The sequence below is a fragment of the Passer domesticus genome, chromosome 16 (assembly GCF_036417665.1).
Source record: "Passer domesticus isolate bPasDom1 chromosome 16, bPasDom1.hap1, whole genome shotgun sequence".
In the NCBI taxonomy this organism is placed as follows: Eukaryota; Metazoa; Chordata; class Aves; order Passeriformes; family Passeridae; genus Passer; species Passer domesticus.
In genome coordinates, this window is record NC_087489.1 from 1059541 (window position 1) to 1072761 (window position 13221).

The 13221-nt window shown below is 49.5% G+C and overlaps 1 protein-coding gene across 11 annotated transcripts in view; it reads right to left on the reverse strand.

The window, feature by feature from the left end:
* The window catches only part of DLGAP4 (DLG associated protein 4), a 144506-nt gene that overhangs the window by 16817 nt on the left and 114468 nt on the right, over positions 1–13221 (reverse strand). The window lies entirely within an intron of this gene.

Sequence of the window (13221 nt, forward strand, 5' to 3'; positions counted from 1 at the left end):
ACCCACCACTCCCAGGAGATACCAGGACCACTTCAGAACCACATGGATCACAGCTTAGTGACCACGTATCAGCCAAAAGCTCCTGAGACAGTGAGACAAGCTGTGCTGAAAGGTGCTGCCATAAGAAGAGCAGCAATCCTTTCTGCTGATGCACTGAAGCATCACCCACTTCATCTGCCTGATGCAGGGTCCTGTGCCTGCAGCACCTCATCCAGATGTGGCAAAAAAAGCTCAGCAGCAGCACAAGGAATTGTCCACTGGACTTGACCACACACACAGGTGGTTAGTGCAGCAGCACCAGCCAGCAGGTCAGAGACAAGAGAGACCTGCTAGCACAACAGGAGAGGGAAAACACAACTGAAGATATGTAGAGATTTGCATTCCAGAGAGCATTTCTCAGGAGTGGCACTTATTGCAGGCAGGCTCCATCCCTCCTTGCTTTTAAACACACACTGTGGCAGTCCCAAAACGTCAGTTCTGCCACTGTGGGACTGCAGGCTCTGTTCTGCCAACTGCACTCTGCAGCTTTGTGTCTGGGCTGGTTTGGGCTCTGCAGCCCCGAGTGTCTCTAGGAGAGAGGCATGGGACATGCCAGACCATGGATACCAGGCAGAGAGGGGAAGGGAACTGGCCACCACAGAATTCCTGTCCCACAGCAGGGACCAGTCCCTGTGTCCCTCTCCCTGTTTCATGCTGCCCTTTCTGCAAGGTTTGCTCAGGGTTATCCAGCAGAGACAAGGAATTAGGGCATAAATGTGAACCAGACAGGAATTAGCCAGTGCCACCAGGTCACAGGCTGCTCCCCTATCCCTCCTCCACGTGGGATGGTTTTCAGCTGCTCTGCAAAGCAGCAAACTGCAGGGAGGAGGGGATGCTTTGGGAGGAGACATGTAAGGAATGATGGCAGATCCTCCATGCACCCAGTACTGCAGCCACTCCTAAGTGCACCCAGGGTATTAGCATTAATCATCCAAGTTTAGTGTAATTAGGGAGGTCTTGTTAGTTTTTCTCCAAGCTAGCAGTTTCTAGAATCTCCTGCAGAAGTAAGATCCACCAGCTAATGATGCACTGCATGAAATATCCTCTCCCTTCACCATCACTTCACTTCATGCACTGCCACATCACTTGGAGGATGGCATATGTGGATGCTTTTAACTCACTTCCCTGCCACTGCAGAAGTCCAGGGAATCTCAACACACCTCCTCAAAGTCACAGCCAGTCAAAATCCATATGGCCAGAAATGGTTGGAAACCATGGCAAACCAAATCTCTTCTTATCTGTGTCAGAGCTCAGCAGTTAAAACAAGCTATTTTAGATTATGCTGATTGCTGAAGCCCCAAATCCAGTCACTCCCAAGCATCTGCTCACATGTCACAGGAGACACATCTCAAGCTCTCCATGCACAGGCAGCAAGATGCCCCTTGAGCACAACAGCAAATGCAATATCCTAAGTGTTGCCATCTCAGCAAGGTGAGTGTGCCAGTCCAGCATGGCAAAACAGCACTGTGACTGCCCACACGCCTCCCTCTCAGCCCAGGACCTCCCCCAGCCCACCAGGAACAGCTTTGCCCAGGACTTTTGGACAGCACCAGGAACAGGAGTTGCTCCCCTACAGCAGAATCACCCCCAAAGCTTTGGGACAACCAAGTCCACAGCTGGGTCCACTCAAGGTTTTGCAAACACCACCCAGCTGCTGAGGCATTATTGGCACATTCCCACTTATGGACAGTCCTGGAAGCAGGGTGGAGGGGTCACCATCATTTTAAGTGTGCCACTAAACACTGTTCACAGAAGAGCTGGCCAAGAGGGTGCTGAAAACACTGATGGCAGCCAGCAGCTTGTCAGCACAGAGCATGATAACAGGAACAGGCCTGTGCTGATGGCAGCAATCACTGAGCTCCCCAGCACACACGGGGCTCCCAGGGCATTGCTGCATCCCCGAGAACACAAGCAACCAACACTTCTGCAGCCTACCTAAAATTCTGAGAAATTGCCACCATCACTGCCAACAAAATCCCCCTCAAGGCAAGAACTAATTTATCCATCACTTTGTTCAGCACAGGATTTTTATCACAGTTTTCAGTTACTGTATCCCAAATTTTACCTGATGCAGGAAATCTGCTACTCTCCCTTGCTCACGGGAAGATATTCCACTGTTTTGGGCAAGGACAAGCATTTAGTGATGCCACCAGGAGCAGCAGAGGTGCTTTTCCCAGGACATTATGAAAAACGCTCCCCACACCCAGATGATGAGGGATTCTTTGCAAGCTGAAAACAAACCCCACCCTGTAGCCACGGGGCCAGGGAAAGCACACATGTCAGCAGCTGAGGAGACAGCACTGAACAGCCTCTGCACCTGGGAGATGAGAAGACATCAGGCTGGACTCATGTCACAGTGAAAAATTCCAGCCTTTAGTCAACACTCTTTCCACTTGGACAGTGGCTGTCAGGCAGCCAGCAGCCAAGATTTACATCTTCAAAGCTACAATCATCAAGAGGTTTTAATAGCCAGATTCAGTTCAAGCTATTTCCTCCCTTAAGTATGTACAAACCAAGATGTGGCAACATTATGCTAATACTGAAGAATCAAAGTCAAAATTGCTGGGAAACTTCTGTTGGCTGAGGCACAGGACAAGCTTTGCATGTTAGAGAAACCTATTCCATATTCTATTTCATTGTTTAACATGGCATTATCCATAAGATTAAAAAAAATCACATGAACAAACACAGAAAACATTTTAGGAGGCTGCTCCCTCTCCATTAGCATTAAATTTGACAGTGGTTCAGCTGTTGCAGCACAGACTGGTCTGATCTGGAGAGGAAGGGAAGTCCTCAGACTCAGAGCAGGCAATTAAGCAAATATTTCACTCTTTTATTCCCCTTGGGTAGGGTGCTAGGAAGCTTTGGAAAGCTGTGCTCATTGCTTGGATTGCCCAGGGCTCCCACCTGAACTAACCATGGACCCAGCAGAGCACAGAGCTGTCCTCCCTGGTGACAGAGGCACACAGGGGAGCAGAGCCATGTGTCCCCAGTGCCACTGCTCACACTGTCCTCTCAGAGGCCAAGAGTCCCCAGCTCTGAGCACCTAAGAATTTCAAGTATCACAAGCAGTCCCTGAAGGGGACCCAAGGGAGGGGGGATCCGGAGCAAACCCTTTCTGGACTACCTCATTTCAGGAACTGAGCAGCCATTGACAAGAGAGCCACGGTGCAACCCCAGCTCTGAAATCAGAGAGCACAACAGACCCAGGCATGCATGCAGAGCCTTCTCCTGGGGCTCCAGTATCTGTGACCTACAAAGCTTCCAGCCACTACCAAGTCTTCATCTTCACAGCTTGCTTTGCTTTTCCTGCAGGCTCCAAAACACCACATTCCTGGTTCACAGGCCTGAAGAGTCCCCATAAGCTTTCAAGTTCAGAGCCCAGACCACCACTTAGCCACAAGGATGGGCAGCAGGTCTGGATTCAGGGTGCAGGACCTGTTTGCCCACTCACCCGGCCCCTCCAGCCTGCAGAACCTGCCACAAAGGTACGCCAAGGATCTGAGACTTAGCTAGGAAAGGGACACAAGGGAGAGGCCAGAGCACAGCTCTGTTCACCACATCCAGTGAACAGACTCAGTTCTAGGCCACAGAGCTGAAGGCATTGGCTTAGTCATGCTGCTCCCATGGTACTGGGACCTCGTCCCTTCTGTCCCACTGTCTGGAATTCAGGATGTGACAATAACTCCCTGGCCTTCCAAGGAGGGTTATCAGTAAAGCCCAGCCTCCAGCAACAGCATTAAACGTCACCAGGGCACTCCCTGCTGCTTTCAGGAACCTGCTCACTGTGGAACAGACCATTCTCCTGCCTTGGCAGTTATGTGCCAAAAGCCTTCTTGGCTTCATTTCCCACCCTGCTTATATTTATTCCTGTTTCCCAGTTAGTGATCTCCTCTCCCTCCACGCCTTTCAACTTAGCAGTTGTGTAACTCCAGCCACAAAATAAAAACCATCCACACCAAATTCAGAAATCTTAGGGTGTCCTGCAGGATATTCCAAAAAGTTTCCTCCCAGGACTTCACCTGTAAACACCAAGTACCAACCAGTAGGTGAAGAGAAGCATTTTGGCTTTTCCTGATCAGTGGCTCGGCACTGGATGGTAGAGGGTGAATGGCAGGATAGGGAATAGGTAACAAGTGATTTAGAGTTGCTTAAGAAAGGTGATGAGAATTATGCAGGCAGACTGTTTTGAAGGTGCTCCTGAAAGAGACAGTTAACCAGAGGTGTCTTTGGACGAAGCCGCTCCTTGCCTAAGCACAGTAATGGGACCTTCCTACAAAACAGTGCTCAATTGGTCTCCCAGAGCCTGCTAAAAACACACCAGCCCAACTATTCCACAGTCCAAGGAGCTCTAAACAGATCAAGAGCAGCCTTGAAAGAAGCCTATCCACAATGCTCCCTCTTCCTGCACACCTTCAGCTCTCCTTCCCAGCATGTTCCAGGTGCTCTCAGGCACCTGCACCAACGGCAGGCACCACGAGGAGCACTGGGGTTCTCAGGAATGCAAAGCCCCTGCTCCAAACAAGCACCTTTGCCAGTGCTAAAGTGACCTAACCAGGAAACACAGTGGAGCCACAGCAAAAATGGGGGATCTACTGCACTCAGTCTAACAGAAAACATCAGTCCAAGTGACATTCCAGATAGGAATTTATGGGGCTTTGGTTACAGGTCTTCAGAGCTGCAACCCTGCCCAAGGGCTGTGTGCCAGCCTTTGAAGGCACATCAGCAGGCTGGTGATGTTCTAACCATGTCCATGCCTGCCCCTTCCTTGCTCCCAGCCCAAGTCCCAGGCAGCTCCAGCTCCAAAGCACACAGGGCAAGTTCTTCCTGCAAGGACAGATGGAGGGAACAAATCTAAACTGTTCCTTGCAGACACCTCCTCACCCAACCAAGGCCAAAGTGGTTTTGGAAAGAACCAGCTCAAGGTTTCTAAAACCTGACTACCAAGAGCTAACCACCAAGGAAAAGATGGTGCCATCAGTTCTCCAGGAAAAATCCCATCTCTACACTTCTCTGAAAATCCCAGATAAACTGCAAAGATTGCCCAAGGCTGGAGTTATTCCTCCACTTGGCCATTTCCCCACACTTGGCCTGGGAACAATTTTAGACTTGGAATGCATTACTACATTCAAGCAGCCACTCCTTGTCATGCCAGTTGTCCAACCCCCAGACCAGCTGGAGGATGAAATTCCTAGGAACAGTAAAATGCCAATCTTTGGATGCAGGGCTTTCCAGGGCAGCCACCAGCTCGGCCTCTGCTGTGCTCAGCTCCAAGGCATTCCTGAGAACAGCTCCTGTGGCCTCCCAGGACAGACTGACTGTGTCAGCTACTTGGGGTAAGTCCAGCAAGTGCTTTCACCTGAAGTGGCCTTGTGAAATAAGAGCCACCAGCTAAAAATAACCCAACAGTGAGCAGCAAGACAGCCCCAGAGCAGCACCGAGCTTGTGGGATACGAGGGTGGCATCGAGGAGCAGGTCTCCAACTGTCTGCTCAAGGCCTTTGTTTGCCAGAAGGAATCTTCCATCAGACTGTGGCAAAATACACCAGAACACAGTGCCACCATGGGGGCACATGGCTGGGAGGACAGAAGGACACTGCTCTGCACAGAGCATATCCAGGCACGGACCCTCAGCACATACAGTGGTCCCAATGTCACCTGTACAGGCACTGTGCACTTGGGGTCACTTCTGATGTCTGGGACACCACACTGGGAAACAAACCCGGCCAATCCCTGCTGCTACATTTTCCTGGAAAGCACTTTCAAGGAAACATTGGGGTTGTTTATGTAGCAGAGGCCCAGTTTCAGAGGAAGAGCTGCCCAGTCAAGTTTCTTGGATCTGGGCCATGTCAGAAGCCTCAAGACAGACACAGCAGATACTGACTGAAGATGAAGGTCAGTGGAACAGGATGACTCCACAAGACAACTCCTCTGTAGGACTCTGGCAGCCAGGCAGGACCAACACTGTGAACTTGCTGTCAGCAAGAGACTGATCCAGCAGGGAGAAGTCCAGCCCAGTGCTGGAAAGAGAAAGGGCTTAAACTAGCCCAGGTTACTGGAGACCTGGAGCTCACACTGCAGGAATAACTGTCCTCCTCAACACTCCTAAAAAAGTCTGCTCTCAGCTCTGTCACTATATGATAGCAAGTGAAAAAAAGTCCTTTATCCGACATCCTTTCCAAGGCCAAAAACAGCCACAAATGCTTTTGAAGATAAATGAATGGTAAAATGCAGGAGGCAAAGAGGTGAGACATCAGTGAATAACAGCATTAATTTTCACATCTAACTTCTCTTGTTTCCAATGGCACAGAGCTGGTGAAGAGCTGGCAGATCCTGGACCCCAGTCTGAGGGGGCTGGTGCACCCCAGAAACGTGTGGGGCCCAAAGCCCTGCTGCCCAGCAGCCACTGCCCCACGGGGCCCCCACGCTGCTGCTGGGTGGGGCTCCACCTGCTCCAGGAGCATCCCAAACCCACTGCAGGTGCCAGCTGCTCTGGGATTAGCCTCTTGTGGCCTTTCAGGGAGGCAGGGCAGCTTTGCCAGCCCTTCCCACAGTGGGCATTCTCCAGATGCTATGGCTGGTGCCCCCAGCAGCACCATCACACCAGTGAATGCTCTTCTCAGGGGTGTTTCTATTCCTGTCCCAGACATGCAGCAGACATAGGATGCCTATGAGATGACAGCAGACAAGCTGCATACCTACAAGCTCAAGGCTTGAGATGGGGAAGACAGCTTTGCATTAAATAAGCCACAGCAAAAAAAAAAAAAAAAAAACAAAAACAAAAACCCAAAAAAACCCCAAAAAACCCAACAACCCCCTTTTAGCAAGAGATTCAATTCTAGTCTCTAGCACACAGCCCAGCTGAGGATACAGAACAGCAACCCATTATTTTGGATACTGCTTTGTAAACAGATGCGTGGCCAGTTATCTAATTGTGGGAACATGGACATGAGTAGGCTTGGAGGGAGCAGCAGAGCACTTGCAGGGTTATTTCACTGCAAGCTTACAGCAGTTTGCATCATCTCCATCAGGAAATTTCCATGGACTGCAATGTCAGCAGCTTTGCTGTAACACGCCTGGGAGAATCTGTGAGGTGCCACCTCCCTTGGGTACCACACAACTGTCCCCTCCTACTATGGCCACTGGCAGACACAATGGAGGAGACAGTTACAGGAGGTATTTCCTTAGCTAATTGCTAATTACATTAATTGACAAGACCTCTGACTCAGCTGCTCTAGAGCCTGGTGGAAGCTGGGCCTCCTTCTCCCTGCAGCAGGAATGCCTTATCCGTGGGGAGAGGGTGTAACAGCAGTGAGTCACCTCGGCCACAGCAGGCCACCACACTGGTGCCAGCACAGCGTCCTGGCTGCAGGAGGATGTGTCTGCCCTGGCAGCTCCCAGCAGGCAGGCAGTGCTGGCAGGGCTCCAGCACCAACACAGGTGTTCTGCACAAGGTAACACAGCCAGCACTCCTGTGACGGCATCCGTGGACAGGGAGTCAGAACTGCTGAGCTCAAAGGAAAGATGGGAAAAGGTGGCAGAATACAGCACATAAAACTGTGCTGGCACTCTGCACTGCCACACCAGTGTCACAGCCACAGGGATAGCAGCAGAGCTGCAGTGCCAGGGCCCTGTCCCCCCCGGCTGCACCTGAGTCCCCTTAGTGCTGAGCACCACTGCCCATGCCCAGGTACCAGATGGACACACAGCCCCTCCCCACTGTGGGGCCACGGGGGCTCAGGTCTGAGCTCTGTTAACATTCCACTCATGAAGGACAGAAGATCCAGGTCTCTCTTGGTTTCTCTAGGTCTGGAACCCAACCAAGCATGCTCCAATTTACAACATCAGTACTGTGTTAGGTTAAGTACCAGCTGTCCCGAAAGCCAGGATGACATCCCAAATCCAGCACACCCTCTCAGGCTGCTGTCTGGCACAGGACACGTGCCTGGCACAACAGTGTCTCCCCCAGGACCGTTCAGTTGGAGTGTTTCAGAAGTGCTCCCTGTTCAGAATTCAGGGACAGAGCTCAGTGCTATGGCAGTGCTGAAGGAAACATCTCGATACAACTCTGCTGGGAGTTTTTGCTAAGCTGGTAAATTTCCCAGAGGAGCACCAGTGCACGGCAGTTCTGCAGGCAGAGATATGCACACAGCATTTCAGGGAGTGGTCAAGAATGGACTGGGAGGCTGAGTACTCCCTTCTAAACTAAAAGCACTCTGGGATTTGTCTTACGGATTTCAGTCTGAGCTTTCTCTTTGCTCACTTCCGCCGTGATTTTGTAGCACAAACATGATTTAGGTGAAATTTTGACAGGGTATGAATGCACATGATCGCTGGAAGCCTTGCCTTTGCAGGCTGCCCTTCCTTCCTTCAGTTCCATCCCAGGACACCTGTGCCCCACCTCCTCGATACATGTAAGCACTCTGAACAGAGGAAGGCACAACAGCACTTCCTAAAGCTAGAGAGGGGTTCCCCTGAGCAAATGATCCCGCACTTCCTTATCCAGGCTGTTATCAGAGGAATAATGCTCTCAGGAATCTAAGCAGAGAACAGCTTTATGGTTTAATTCAGCAGCCCCTGCCAGAATGAGCCACTGTGCTTTAGGCTTTGGTTCTTGCACACCAGATGCCAGGAGTTTCAAAACCCTCAAGTTATTTGACATTTAGGTTTCCCCATACACTGTATACTCTCTGTAAGGGTCAGAACAATCCTTAGTTACCGTTAGGTGTAAGAGCCATAAAGTGCAAAGAGCAATGCCAAGGAACAATAATTGCTTCTGCAGTGTGAAAGCTCTCAGTCTGGCTGTGGCAGGTTTCAGTCAGACTTTGTCCTGCCATGTCCCACTGGCATCCCCCTGGATGAGGGATGTTGACCTGCTGGCTCCCTGAAGGAACCAGGGAATAAGACAAACTGAGCAAATAAAAAGGCTCAACCTGGAACTCTTGAGAGAGAGCACACCTCAGTAATTCCCAAACCACTACTAAGTGTAGGTTTCCCTCCATTAAGATGACCCATCCCTGCTCCCCTTCCAGCCAGTAAGTACTGTGAGGATCTCTGTGCAGCCCACCAAGGGGAGCAACAAGCACCTGCTGCCCCTCAAGCCCAGAAACAGCCACAACACCAGCACACACCATAAAACATCTGCACTCTGAGGAGCAGGAGCAGAGCTGGAATCACACCCCTTGAAGAGTCATTTCCCATGTGAGGAACACAGGCCCAGATTTTCATGCCTTGGTGCCTAACAGGATACCAGGAAGCAGTTCAGAGGTGTTAAGCACTGCGCTTATCAATACTAGAAAAATCAGACCTCCCAATCAGAAACTCCTTACTAATGAAATTCACCTGCTTGTCTTATCAGTGAGAGTTCACCATAAAGTCAGCTAAGAAGTTTATTCATAAATCTCATCTGCAAGAGGAAAAAGGAGTTCTACATTCAGTTTTTAGTTACTGGAACATGTAGTATCTGTGCAGAGACCAGAGCTCACATATGTACAAGTTGCACTGCAGAACATGCAGAGTTCCCCCTTCAGCAGCTCTCTGCTGGACTGTTTCCTTCCTACAATTCTGACTGTAGCTACTCCAAAACCCCAGCTCTGACCTTCCCCACTTAGAGATGGAGGAAAACAGCAACCAAGAGTTCAGAACTGCAGTCAGTGCTTCCCAGCAAGAGAACTCCACTGGCAGCCTTCCAAGCCTGTGCACTGGACCTCGATGTGTTACACAAGGCCAGCTCCAATTCTAGGCAGCCATAAGTACCACGGTCCAAGAGCAGGGCCAGGTCTGGCAGGAATCAGCTGTAATACAGATGGATGGCTCAGAGAACCTCAGCACAGGAGGCCAATTGAACAGCAGCCACCACTCCTTCAAATAAAGAAATCAGCTGGTAACCTGAAGCCAAGTACACAGAGAGAATGTGCAGAACAGCTGCGCTCAGGTGTGCCCACAGTGCAGCACAGCACACACAGGTATTCTCAAACCAGCACAGACCAGCCTCCTCCTGCACACATTTCCTCTCCAGGAAAACCTCAAAGGACTTGGAAAACCTGGGCACAGGGTAAGCATAGGTTATGGCTCCTGGAGTTTACTCAGAATCCCAGAAAGATCTGGCTGGAAGGAACCTTAAAGGTCATCCAGTCTCACTCCCCCACCACAGGCAGGGACACCTTCCACTAGCCCAGGCTGCCCTGTCTCTGTGGCCAGGTGTGCAGGCTTCCCAGTTTACCAGCCATTTCCAAGTTTCTGGCAATCCTGCCAAGAGGATTAAGCACCAGTCAGCCCAAGGAGAGTTAAACTGTCAGCTCAGCTTTCAGCACCAGGAGCACAGAGGTGTCTGACAGCACTGCCAGCTGTGCTTCCCTCCGAGCTCCAAAGTTTCTCACAGTGTTGCACAACACACAGTGCAGCAAGACTGCCTAAAATATGCAAATATTACTGACACACAAGTGATTCACAGCCTGAAGTTTGTCACCGGCTGGACAAGGATATCTTTAAGACTGGAAAGCAACCAAGAGTCACCCTTGCCCACTCTGGGCTTGCCCCACATCAGTACACAGAGTTCAGGGAGTATAAAGAGCTCAGGCACAGGTACCTTGACTCACTGAGCTGTCTTCCTTCTGCTGAGGGCTTAGAGAAGCACAGAGAATACAAAGAACAAACACATTTCTCTCCAAAGCAGCAGGAAGGACTCTCTTGTCTTTTACCTCTCACTGACCAGTAACTAAGAGGCAAAAAAGACACCAAGGGAAAAATCCTGCTCTGTGTGGCAGCTTGCCCAGATGGGAACCTGAGGCTTCCACACATTCAGCAACTTCACTCTTCTACTCATCTGCCAGCTCTGCAGCCTCTCCTTCTGTTTGCTTTGAGCACAAATCCATATTTGTTAACCTCCATCTCTGGGTGATGCTTGCAGGAGCCATCACCTGTATATGAGTACACAAGGCCACGGCTGCAACAGGATCAGGCAGCTCTGGTTTCACAGCCTTTATCAGAGATCACACACAACAATTTGATGCCTGCTGCAAGCCAGGACCTGGAGACAAGCAATCTCTTGACTGGCAATCTGAACAAGCACTCGGTGTCACAACCCTGAACCAGCTCCTGCTGCAAGAATGAAGGAAACTTCAGTGTTGGGAAGATGCCCAGGGAGACTTGTAGCAATTTTCACTACTTTATCTTTCAGGCAAGAACACCATTTCCCTTTATCTTGCATATTTTTGCAGTTACTCTCTAAACATTGTCAGTGTCCACTCACTCTTCCCTTTTAAGTCAGGACACTGTTTACCACCCTGTAGGTGACCCTCTTCTACAAAGAAATATTTTAAAAGTTGTTTGAATACAGTTCTGAAGTTCAGAGAACTCAGCAGAACACCACATTAATTTGCAGAATATTAGGTTTTATGATTCTGTTCCCATCCTCAAACACTCAGCCTGTCTTGGTTGGCACCTCAGGTTTTCCTTCTTTTCCTTTTTCAGAGGCCAACTGAGCTCACCTGAGGAGTTTGAGGAACCTGCAGGTCCTGAGGGAAGGGGTTTGGCACAGGGGAAAGGACATCACCCAATGCATTTGCAAGGGTAAAACACCTGCACTGCAGCCCAGGGGGGTCTGTGCAGCCCTGCAAGGAAAAGCAGATAACAGCTAATCCTCTAGGACTCAAATTTGGGGGATAAGGAACTCCACACAGTCCTATTCTGAGAGAATAAACAATTTCACAGTGACTTGCTCATGTAATAAAGGAATTTGATGAGGTTAACTGTTTAGACAAGTCCATGAGTAAGGACAGAAGCAACCTACTCTTCCAGGAAGCAACCTACTCACAGCCTTTCATGGAAATCTCCAAATACTTGGGAAGTAGTTGTTTTGCAGTGTTAAGGGAAAGTTCACCACCCTCCCTCATGGATATAGTTCTCTACATACACTGAAATTGGAAAACGTGCTACAATATAGCTAAACCTACGAACCATGCACAGTTTGTAGGTGAGGTTTTACCTCCTTTCCCGAACAGCCTCTGTCTGCCCACTGCAGCCACACACAGCGTCAAACCCAGACCTTCATGCAGTTATTTTCTCCTCTAGAGCAACCTGACTGTTGGAAGTCAGAGTCAAGTAGCCTTGGAATGGCCTTGCAGCCACCAGGACAGATGTGACCAGTGTCAGGAGAGAAAGAAAACATCTCCTACCCTCTGTTTTTTTAAGCAATGCTGGTTAAAAAGCAGATTTTAGCATCTTTAGCCAGACAGGAGCTACTTTAAGAACATCAGCACTATAAATTAATTGATTCAAATGCAACTGGCCTTTGAGTCATTTCCCCCCTAAACAGGATGCATATTAAATGTTTCAAGGGAACAGACAAGGTGAAAAAAACCTTTGTCTTCATGCTAAGAGCTGTTGTAGCCTTTCATCCCGAATACCCAGCAACCCAGAAGAAAAATTTGGAAAAAAAAATAAAGGCTGAGTCTGTCAGCAGAACCGCTGGAAAACAGTTCTGATCTTTTTAGGAAAACAGCCAAAAATTTCTCTCACACTGAAAAAGTCAGCTTGTTTGAGCTTACACATTACGCGAAGTTTTGTCCTTTTTGCCTGAATACAAGGTTGCTTAAAGCAAGCAAAGCTCAAGGGAGCTGATACACTTGCCAAGGAAGTGTCAACCCTGAGAGATGACAACCCGGAGCACCCCAACCAAACTGTGCAGGTGCCATGCACAGCTCCCTGCTGAGCAGTGGGACCAGCACACAGCACCCCAATCTCGCCCAGACACACCCCACAAACAGGGGAAATCTGCTCGTCCATCCCCCAATATCAAACATTACAAGCTTCTGTGATAGGTATGACAAAGCCCTCTATCAAAAACAAGAAATAACTGGAAAGCATCAGCTCCCTGCTTGCCAGGCCAGGCACTGACACCACCCTGCCTCCCATTAATCAGGAGGAAGTTAGTTAATATTTGAGTAGGCTATTACAGCTCAAGGCAGAGGATCGAGTACACTGTGCCATGCTCTCAACTAGACTCCTTACAAAACAATTAAAACAAAATGAAGCTGAAGACAAATGCACAGCAAAGACTGTACAGGGCAGAATACATCCTCACAGGGTTTTGGTGACAAATCATGGTATTTCAGGAAACAGGAAGTTCCCATGGTTTTGGCAGAGTAGAACTAAGCCACAGTAGAAATAAGGCCAGTTCTCT